Raw genomic sequence first — 10,504 nt, 5'->3', positions numbered from 1 at the left:
CACACACACACAGGGCCTAGCCGTCCAGGACACACACACACACACACACACACACACACACCCCTTCCACCCTAACCATCTCTTATGAATGGCATGGAAATAAAAGGGCATGGCGCTGCCCTTTGCTGTGTCCCTGGCACCTCGACACTGTGAATAATTCAGACCCCAAATGAATGCGGAACAAGGGCTAAGAGCCAAGGTCAAGCGATCTCGCTCTGCCGGCCCAGGTGAAGGGAAGAGTCAAGTTCGCATTCAGCTGAAGGGGCGAAAAGGAAAGAAACAAAACCCACCAACCCCCGGAGGCATTTCAGTCGCCTTTCCTGAGGCTTCGACACATGGCATCGATCAAGTTGGCCTCCCCTCTCCCCCGCCCCTCTCGCCTCTGCTCCGGCATAATTTAACCCACACAAACATGCCCCGCACTTCTTGAATAATGAAGGAGACGAGGTAGAGTCTCCCTCCGGAAAGCCTATTCTCTTGTGCAAGTGATCTTCAAAATAAAGGAGCAGAGCATTTATCCGGACTTGTCAGAGCATGGCAGGAACTCGCTCCTGAGCTGGGAGGGCTTTTTCTTTTCTTTCTTCCCTTTCTTTCCCCCCCTGCGGAGCAAGTGCAGACAGTGCAGGATACGTGCATGAAAAAGAAACGTGTTCCTGGCTCCGGAGAAGGCCGGAGGCTGGGGATTAGCTCCTGTCCCCGGCGAGGCCGGCTGGGCCCTGAGCCCCCTCCGTCTCCCCGGCGGGCTCAGCCCGAGCGATCGCGGGCATCAGTGCGAGCCTCGTGCGGGTGTCCCCCGACCACCGGGCTGGTTATTTTCCAGATCAAAGTTCATCATAAAAGGGGGGTGGGGGGAGAGATAGAGACGTTCATCGGAGGCTCCCTGCACATGCAATAACGCCATGTTGGTGGAGACTCCTATTAAGGGCACCTTTCTTGCAGATTTCAAAGCCCCCCTTGGACCAGAGCTTGCAAAGACCCCTTTGAATGGGTCTTATACCTCGCTCCCAGGCAGCGGCTTCACTGAAGGGTGGCGAGGACACCCTTCCCTGAGCGTCAGCTCTGCCAGCCCTGCCTCCTTTCTCTCTCTCTCTTTTTTTTTTTTTTTTGCACAGCTCCCTAGCGAGGGAGAGGGCTGCCATGAGCCCCAGGCCGCAGCTGCAAGCTCCCAGCCCCGCGTGAGCCCGGTGGGTCTTATACCTCGCTCCCAGGCAGCGGCTTCACTGAAGGGTGGCGAGGACACCCTTCCCTGAGCGTCAGCTCTGCCAGCCCTGCCTCCTTTCTCTCTCTCTCTTTTTTTTTTTTTTTTGCACAGCTCCCTAGCGAGGGAGAGGGCTGCCATGAGCCCCAGGCCGCAGCTGCAAGCTCCCAGCCCCGCGTGAGCCCGGCCCCGCAGCCCGGAGCCCGGGGCAGGACGGCCGCGGGGAGCCGCCGCTCGCACTCGCAGAGCCGCTGGCAGCCAGGGATGAGTTAAAAGCCTCGCCTGACTTTGCCTCTTGGAAAGCTTTAGGTTGCAGCCCTGCCTTCCAAGCATTCTTCAGCCCAGAAATGTGGGAGGGACTCCAGGAGAGGGGGGAGAGAGAGATGGCTATCAACTGAATTCATTACTGTAAACATCTCCCTGGGGTGTCAGGCAGGCAGGAGAGAGAGCGGGGGGGGGCGGGGGGGAAAGGCACGACTCACATTCCCGGGGAATAGTCAGATCCGAGGCATCGCTACAGCGCGGAGCAGCCCGCGCCGCCGGAGCCACGGAGAGCTCGGCCCGGGGGGTCCGGAGACTTCTCGGGGTCCCTCCTGCCTCCTCCTCCGGCTCCAGGGAAAGCTGCCAGGCGCGATCCAGCTACTTCTTCTCTGAACCGGGGGAGGGAGGGCAGAGAAGCGAGAAGAGAAAGTGCGTCGGGGATGCCAGAGCCCTGGGCTGCGCGTTGGAGGAGGAGGTGGAGGAGCAAGGGGGAGGATGATGCCGCTGCCTCGTAGGGGAGGACGGAGAGAGGAGCAGAAGGGATCGCTCCGGAGAGGCGGCACAGGCAAGCGCCAGCCTGCGGGGAAGCGGACCTGCAGGGCGGGCTGGGGCTCCGGCAGCTCCCCGCCTGCATCGCATTGGATACTGCAAAGGGCGACAGCCCCCGCCAGCCCCGCGGGGCAGCGGCCGCCGCAAAAGTTTTGGTGCGGGGGGCAAAAGGCGCAGAGGGGGATTATGATCGGTGCCGGACGAGGACTCCCAGAGCTTGCCAGGTAGAGTTGGGATTTCATTTCTCTTCTTGTCCCTGCTCATTCCCGTTCCCGGCACTTTGAAGCTTCACAGCCCCTCCAGCCCTCCCCACGGCAACTCAATAGAAGGAGGTAAAGTTAATGATCCGGGATCAGGTTTTGTATCAGAAATATCACCAGCCATGGCAACTGTACGCGTGTGTGTGTGTGTGTGTGTACGTGTGTGTGTGTGTGTGTGTGTGTGTGTGCGCGCGCGGGCGCGTGTTCTCGGCCGACCCGCGCACACGCAGCGGCACGGATGTGGGAACAGTATATGACAAGTGCTCCGAGGGTCTCTCGGCTCTTCACCAGATTGTGAATTGCAGCTCCGTTGCTGGCCTCTGGTCGGTCTGAATCCGAGTGGATTTGGAAGGGATCGCAAAGCTTGAAGCTTCAGCAGCGCCAGGGATTTTCATGATTCTCTAGAGCCCGGTGGCACCTTAGCATCTCTACAAAAGACCCCCTCCCCCCACCCCCCCACACACACACACACATCCACGTACCCCAAGATCTCTTCCTGGCAGAGCTTCAGGAAAAGCTGAAAGGAAACATCACGATTTCTAGAGTCCCCCTTGAGCTGTAATTTTGGAGTGGTGTGTGTGTGTGGTGGATGCAACCTGATTTTTGGGGGGGAGGGGAAAGGAATCCATTGGGAAAACAGTAACTTTAACGGATAATCTTAGACTGGAAGAAATACTAGATGGCTCACTGATGACAAGCCTAAAGAAACCCAAATGGAACAGGCAAGAGCAGGGAAGGGAACAGTAAATGGCACCAGAATTCATCTGATCCCTATCAATTGTTCCATAAATTGGGGGGGTGGGGAAGGGAATTGTCTGGAGAGTTCCAAGTACTCAGCAGCCCCAAGTCATATAGACGATGATCAATGAAAAGCGGAAAAATAAGAATAAAGGAAAGGAGGAAGGGAAAATAGAAAAAAATAAATCAAAGAGCAGAAGAGACCTCTCCAGTGGGAGATAAAAGCCCATTATAAAATCAGCGGCAAACTAAGGGAAAAACCATTCACCTTCTTGTCAGAGTGGAAATCAGTCAACAGGAGCTTTTAATTAATTTTAATAAAGGAAATCTGTTTAAAGCTTACAATAAGATCATAAAGTCCAAGTCCAAGGCACAAATCCGTGTAAAAGCCTGTATGGTGTGTAGAAGATGCTGATTAGATTTCTTCAGCTGCTGCTTTTTTGGCTATACAGATCCCTTGCTAAACAGAAAGGGAGAGGCGGGTTGCAGAAGAGATATTTATTAAACCTAGGCAGACTTCTGTATCTCCCTGTCACACACACAGAGGTTTATTTACTTCATCTAACTTCTCAGTGCTTGTAAACTAATAAAACCAATTCAGATTTCAAGACTGATCTAATACAAGGATCGGCAATCCTACAGTCCTCGCCTAGGCAAAACTCCCACGGACTTCATTCATTGACTGCTGTAGTTCTGCCAAACGCACCCTTTAGCCAGAGGATCCAAAGGAAACACATTGATAGGAGTATGTATTTTTGGAAAGGAAAAGGAGGGAAAATGTTCTGGCATTTTTCCAAATTGATTTAAGGCTACTGCACCAATAAATCTCTTTCTGTTTCTCTCTAAATCTCTTTCGCTCAATCTCTTGAAGAGTCAACATGTGCAGTGCTATCACTGGAGCATGGCCCTGCCTCACCAAGCAAGATACAACAGATGTACTCTAAAAACTCCCATTTCCAAGTTTAAAAGAAGTATGATCATAAAATCCTATAGGTGCTCTTGCTCTGGGAAATAATATATATAAAGAAGAGGAGGCATCCATACGGAAATATTGGAAGAGTTTCCAAATATGTCTGCTATATGCTTCTGCTTTTTGCCTGTGAAAGGACATTGCACATGGACATTGAACTTCTTTTCCATTTGTAGTAGATTTGCCATTTAAAAAATTATTCTCTAGCCAGACATGGTAGTGAGGCTGTTAAGAAATGTGACAGTGCAGGCCAGAAATTGTGTGAGTGGAGCATTTCCAATCACCGTGTCAATATTGTGCTGATAAAATTACCTGATTGAAACTCTCATCAGTGTTCTCCAAAATCCAATTCTGTCACGAAAGCGAACTTGTGTTGGAATGCACGCCGTGTTCAGAAGGGATCCATCCTTCCTCTCTTTTCTTTACATACACACCCTGTATTTCATCTGATGTGATTTTATCTGTTTGCCTTTGAGGGTCTGGATCTAATTTGAGCACTGTTACAAGTCACATTTATATCCTGGCCTGCTGGATAGTTTGATTTAGGATTTAGATGTATCTCCCTAAAGCAACCTTATACCCTCCAAGTTGGAATCTGCATTACATAGGCTATGGTTTCAGTCGAGAATCAGGAATGTGCTAGTCTTTACTTGCTTAAAATAGCAAATAGCTAAAGTGCAGGATCTCATCAGGTCTGACTTGTCCATCCCTTCTTAAAGGGAGGGTAGTGTGTGTATGTGTGTGTTTGGGGGGGGGGGGTGCTGCACTTTACAAACTCCAGAAAACCCACACAGAAATTCATATATGCCACTATATCAGGCTTTTTATGAACTGCACTTCTCAACTTTTGGTTTAATAAGCTGGAAAGAGGGCATACTTAAGATAATATTGTTTCTGTGAAGGTGAAAGTTTCCTTAATCATCTCTGCTACCTCGTCTTTAATCTCACACTGGATTCCTTTTCTCACTAGATTACTTTCATATAAGTTTGTGGCTTCTACCACACTGATTCAAATTCAGTCCATTAGTGACCTCTATCTGTGAGAAGTGTACAATCAATGGTGGTTTTTTCCTCTCTTTTCTTCTTGAAAGCAGATTGAAAATGCAGTCTGTGAATTACTTTTCTTTTTCATACCTGCAAATCACCTCACCTGCAACCTCCAGAAGTAGTGTGCTCTATTGGCAATGTAATTTAAGAACATTTTGAACAAACAGACAAACAAAAAAAAATCAACTCTAAATAAGTACCAATAACTTCAAGAACACTAGGCATCTAAGACAGCTGTTCCAGGGAGGAATGATAATATGATCAGCATTCATGAAAAGGAGGATTAAGTATTAGTCAAGGCTAATAATGAAAGCAATGCATTTTTGTCCACCTGATGTTTAAAAAAACCTCCCAATTGTAAGTGAAATGTTATTGCCCCTGAGTGCTTACATAACAACTAAAACTTGAAACAGACACTCAGACCAGATATACTGTAAATAGACTTTATAGTATCAGTGTGTTCTTTAAAAAGAGAAAAAATGCAGCTGGGTCCAAATTAGGAATACATGCTGGAAAGCAATGATGGGGAGCCGGGTGGCTTTATAAACAGATGGTATCTTTTAGGGGTTTATTAAAGCCAGCTTCCCAATACTAATTTCTCTCTTGTTCATATCCACATCTATATTTCATGTTTTAGTTAATTACTGTGAACAGCAGTTGAGAACTTAAGAGCAGCATATTAGCTTGGTGGGAGAATAGCATTGTTTGACACAGTTTGCAAATATAATGTTGTCAGGTGTTTCTTTTTTCCCCTTTTGGGCAGGAGCCATTCTGGAATTTTTATTTGTTTACTCACTAAAGAAACTGAAAGAGTTCAAATTGCCTTAGAGATATATGCAAAATTGTATTTTCTTTTGGAAAATGTTATGATTTTTTGAAAGAGTGGAAAGGTACCCTATCTAGTTATTATTTTGGCAAAGGCTAAAATAACATACACTGAAGATATGATGTTTAATTCCCACAGCACGGTGTGTGACCTATCCCTTTCAATTAACTGAGTATTCTTAAAAGAAAAGGAACCATAGAAAGAGTCCTGAAACCCTATTCTTTGGAAGGATTGCTTTATTTATTTATTTATGTATTTTTCTCAGAAAACAAAATCATCTAATCCACTGTTTGTAACTGTGGAACTATTTTAATGAAAATTGTTTCCTCTTAAATAAATTTCAGTTGCAACAAGCAGTGAAATCTCAAAATGGTGTAACGAATTTGTGATTTTATGTGGATGGTCAAATTGTTGGACCCTTCCCATACCTTTCCATTTTTATTATTGCTGTACATAAGTAGCAGTCTTTATTTTCCTTTGATTCTTCCTTATGACGTGGCCCTTTGAACTGAATCAAATCTAAACATCAGCAACCTTTTTAAACAAATCCATCGCATTCTGCTCAGGATTCCAGAAAACTTAATGATTCATAAAGAGATCTGTAAAACATCTTAAAAAAAAAGAAATCTTGTGCTTGTAGTTTTGCTACATAAAGGTCTGTATATTATACTTCAACTTAGAATTGTGTTATTTATTTAAAGAAACCTTCTCCAACTTAGTTTAATGTGAAGGTGTGTTTACATAAGTGTGTAGACTCTAGTGTTCCTGCTTCATTCAAGAGAACAATATTGTTGAAACGGAGACTGCCCCCCAGACTTTACTCCAGCAAAACTCCTAAACACTTCAAGCAACTCAGGATAGGGCTTGCTGGCGGGCTCAAACTTGACTGGTGCTGAACTCACTTCAGCCCCTAATTAACGGAGTGGAAAATAAAAGGTGCTCTGCATCTTACAGAAAATGATTGGCACTTTGCAAGACCTGGCCCTTAAAAGAATGAGCACCAAAAATCATGGATTTCAAGTCAAAAGATCACTTTCATAATTATTAATCACTGGCCAGCTATTCAACTGATAAATTAATAAACTAATTGTCTGTGACAGTTATGGGTTAAAGACCACAATCATACAAATTGAAACAAAAAGAATCATTTTGAAATTTATTTGGGGTGAAACCTTTATAAAGCCTAGATAATCTAAGGTCTGATCCAACACACACTTACTTTTGTGAGACCTGATCCTAAGTGAGAGTGTTCAGACGACCCATAGATTCCTTCATTATTGCACTTCTCAACACATTTTATATGGACTACTTAGATTGTCTTTGTTTTGTTTTACTTTGTAAACAAAGTATTTTTATTAATTTTTTGGATATTTTAATTAGGATCCTGTCTACCCTTCCTCAAAAAAATGAACCCCAAACCTGACAGACATCAAATGCATTTCCCTTTGACGAGCTAGTGGCTATGATAGAATGAAGTCAAGTCTATTATATACTTTTTTGGGGTTGCATTTTGATCAACATCAGTGAGTAAGAGTGAAAAGTACAAGCCATAAGATTACAGAATATGGTCCTCAACACAGTTGCTCGTACAGCTGTTCAACCTGTATGCACAGTGATTTCTGCCTTCAGCAATATCTGTGCTAGTTGGTACTAGGCATTTGTCATGCAGTACCTGCTATAAAATGTACACAAATATTACATGACCCATTGAAACCAGCAAAGGTCACAGTCCTGAATGGAAAGCATTATCAACACCTTATCAGGACTGCAATAGATTCTTTCTGTAAGGTAATGTCATTCCCAACTGCACTTGGCAGTTCATGTCACTGCTTAACCAAAAAACCAACAGGGGAAGTTAAATTAAAGAAAATGTTTCACTTCTTCACCACAGTCCCTGTCCAACAAAAATAATTCAAAAGTATTTTGAATAGTTCCATAGCAATAAATGAGACGTCTCTGATTAATACTTATTACTTGCATGGGTAATAGTCTTTTTCATAAGACTCTGGACTGTGGACTACATTTGCAAAGTTTTGAGTGCTCTCACATCTCAGGTGGGATTGGGCCTCTTATGTGTATTATTAATATGTCACCTATATTTATGTGTTCCTTCTCTTGGTGATTATTCATGTACAAAGGGCTTGCTTACATACAAATGTTATTCTTTTAACTCTAAAACGAAAGATGGAACAATTCTAACATTGTGACTCCAATTATATCCATGTAGATTATTCTCATAAAGGCATAGAAAAAGTCATAGTGGCACAAGATACATTTATACTAATACCACTGTGTTGACACTAGGGTTTAGACTAGTAAAACTGTTAATAAAATATCAGACCCCCAAAGAACACAGTTATATGGGTACAAATGCTGTGTACAGATCAGACAATATCTTTGCAAACCCTAATGGGGGGGGAGGTGTATACATATACATATACATATACATATACATATACATATACAGTGAGTAAGTAATCAGTATCCGGTGTCCGATTTTGTGTTTGGAATGTTGTTTGTTAAAAAAAGTGAAGTGTTTCATAAATTGGGAACATAGGTTAGAAATATTTTAGCATCTCCTTATACTTTATCCTGGATGCAGGCCAAGGAAAGGCAGTGACTCCAACACCACTGGTACCCCATTGTCTGCATGTGTATTCTTGATGAGACAGCTACATAAGACCAGATCCTGTTTGTCTTGCTTTAGGGAGGCACCCCATTTAAAGAAATGGTAGAACAGAACTTGTCAGTCTCCTTATCCTTAACCACTTAGTCTTTAGGGATACTTACAAGTTTTGTCAGACTGACATTTATTTCCTAAACTGTATCAGTTGGAAAGTTAATGATCACTTTCTAATAAATAAGTAGCCCGGCAATGTCTGTAGTTTTATCATTTCACTACCTAAAATGTTTGCTTTGCATCATGGGGTTTAGAAGACTCCAACCTAATGTATTAATGGCCCACATGCATATTGCATTTGTTACTGATTTACTATGAGTAGGCCCTACGTTATTAATTGAGTCATGGAAGTTAGAGATGAACAAGACCTATTAGGTCATCTAGTTCACCCTCTAACAGCTCAGGATTTTCCCCTGCAGTATTTTCCTTGGTAAACTGTCCTGTTTTGTTTTAAATGTCTCAAGAGATTTCACCTGAGCCATTTTGTCTTCTAAAGTACCCAGAGGAAATGAATTTCACTTTTTCCATTTGTTTCCTATTGTGCATTCAAAAAGCGCTACTGTCCAGGATGCTACATTTCAGTACCTTTAAAATGAAATGAGCAAAGGCCAGGCTAAAAACAGTTACCTAATGTTGCAGATGAGTACACTCTGAATGAATTTAACAGCATAGAGAAAAAGAAGAAAAAAGAAAAAAAAGTTCATCTCAACAGCATTGCTACATTCTTTGTATCAATTTGTATGTGCCCAACAGTGATCTTTGAAATAGCTCATTCTGGCTCTGTGCCATATTGCTCAATGAAGAGGATTTTTTTTTAAGTTGATCTTCAGTTCAGCAGTAAATTGTAAAATGCATCATGCCAGGCATAGTCTTTTTTTATTTGAGAAATTACTTTCATCATTTGGAAAAAAAAATAATTTCAGTGCCTTTTGCTTTACCAGTGGTATATAACACAATAACAGTCTTTAGTCAGAGAGAAAAGTGTCTACTATTACAGCTCTGAAAATGGTTAGGCAATAAGGAAACACAATGGACGTTTCTCTCTTTCAAATTCATACTTTGAATGCTACAAACAGTGCCAGGTCTCCCATCACCACCTAGAGACTGTTTTCATAGTCTCTGAGGCAGATCAGCTAACAGTACTGTTGCTTTAATTGCTTTATTCATTTGCTGCTTGAAGAATATCTTCTAGGTATGCAATATTGTGTATAAAGAATTACCTATGTGTATATACTTAGGTATACATGCTTACAAACCACACAAAATGCATCTCCACACAGGAGCAAGAAACCCTTTGAGAGATTCTGAATGGCAAAGGACCACTGAGCAAGTTCATTTCCTTGTGATTTTGCAGACTAATTAGCTCATATCTACCATCAAACATTTTATTGGACTAGGTGTGACAGGGGAATTAGTGATATCACAGAATTTAGAACTGGAAAAGACCTATTCGATTTTCTAATCTGTTTGCAGTTCTCCTCTCCCTTACTGTTGTGCTTAAAACAGGTTTGTTCCCAAAAGCAATCATGCTTTATCTAGTACAGTTTGTAGTGAGTCATGCAGCTGCATTATTACCATTTTATATGGAAAATACTGGGTCTGTGGATCCACCTTGTTACACTGGTATATCAATAGTGTCCCTCAGACCTTGTAGAGAATTATACAAAATAAATACCAGTATGAGAGAGCGGTGAATCAAGCTCTAGTGATACCTTAAGGATAACAAGATCATTGTTTTCATTCTGCATGGAGATATTCTGATGATCGATAACTTTTAGTCTAGGTACAGACATTCAAAAAGACCATGGTGGAATCGATCTAAGTTACATGGTTTTCTGTAAGCATAATTTAGATCAGCACCAAACAGAATGTGCATTTGCCCTATGGGTTTGGGGGGGTAGCAAATCTTAGACCAATTTCTTCCATTTTAAAGCAGTCTGTGCACACAAAACTTCTGTTGTGCATATAGACAGAT

General features: G+C 43.0%; 1 long non-coding RNA gene across 2 annotated transcripts in view; it reads right to left on the bottom strand.

Moving 5' to 3' along the window:
- Positions 1-2,148, bottom strand: part of LOC102377707 — a 17,137-nt gene extending 14,989 nt beyond the window's left edge. For both annotated transcript variants that reach the window (XR_323107.3, XR_003092575.1), the window contains exon 1: positions 1,681-2,148. This is a non-coding gene — a long non-coding RNA (uncharacterized LOC102377707). The remainder of the gene's footprint in view (positions 1-1,680) is intronic.
- Positions 2,149-10,504: the final 8,356 nt, after the last annotated feature.

Source organism: Alligator sinensis, unplaced genomic scaffold, assembly GCF_000455745.1.
Source record: "Alligator sinensis unplaced genomic scaffold, ASM45574v1 scaffold289_1, whole genome shotgun sequence".
Classification (NCBI taxonomy): Eukaryota; Metazoa; Chordata; order Crocodylia; family Alligatoridae; genus Alligator; species Alligator sinensis.
This window is presented reverse-complemented; position numbering and strand designations above follow the sequence as displayed.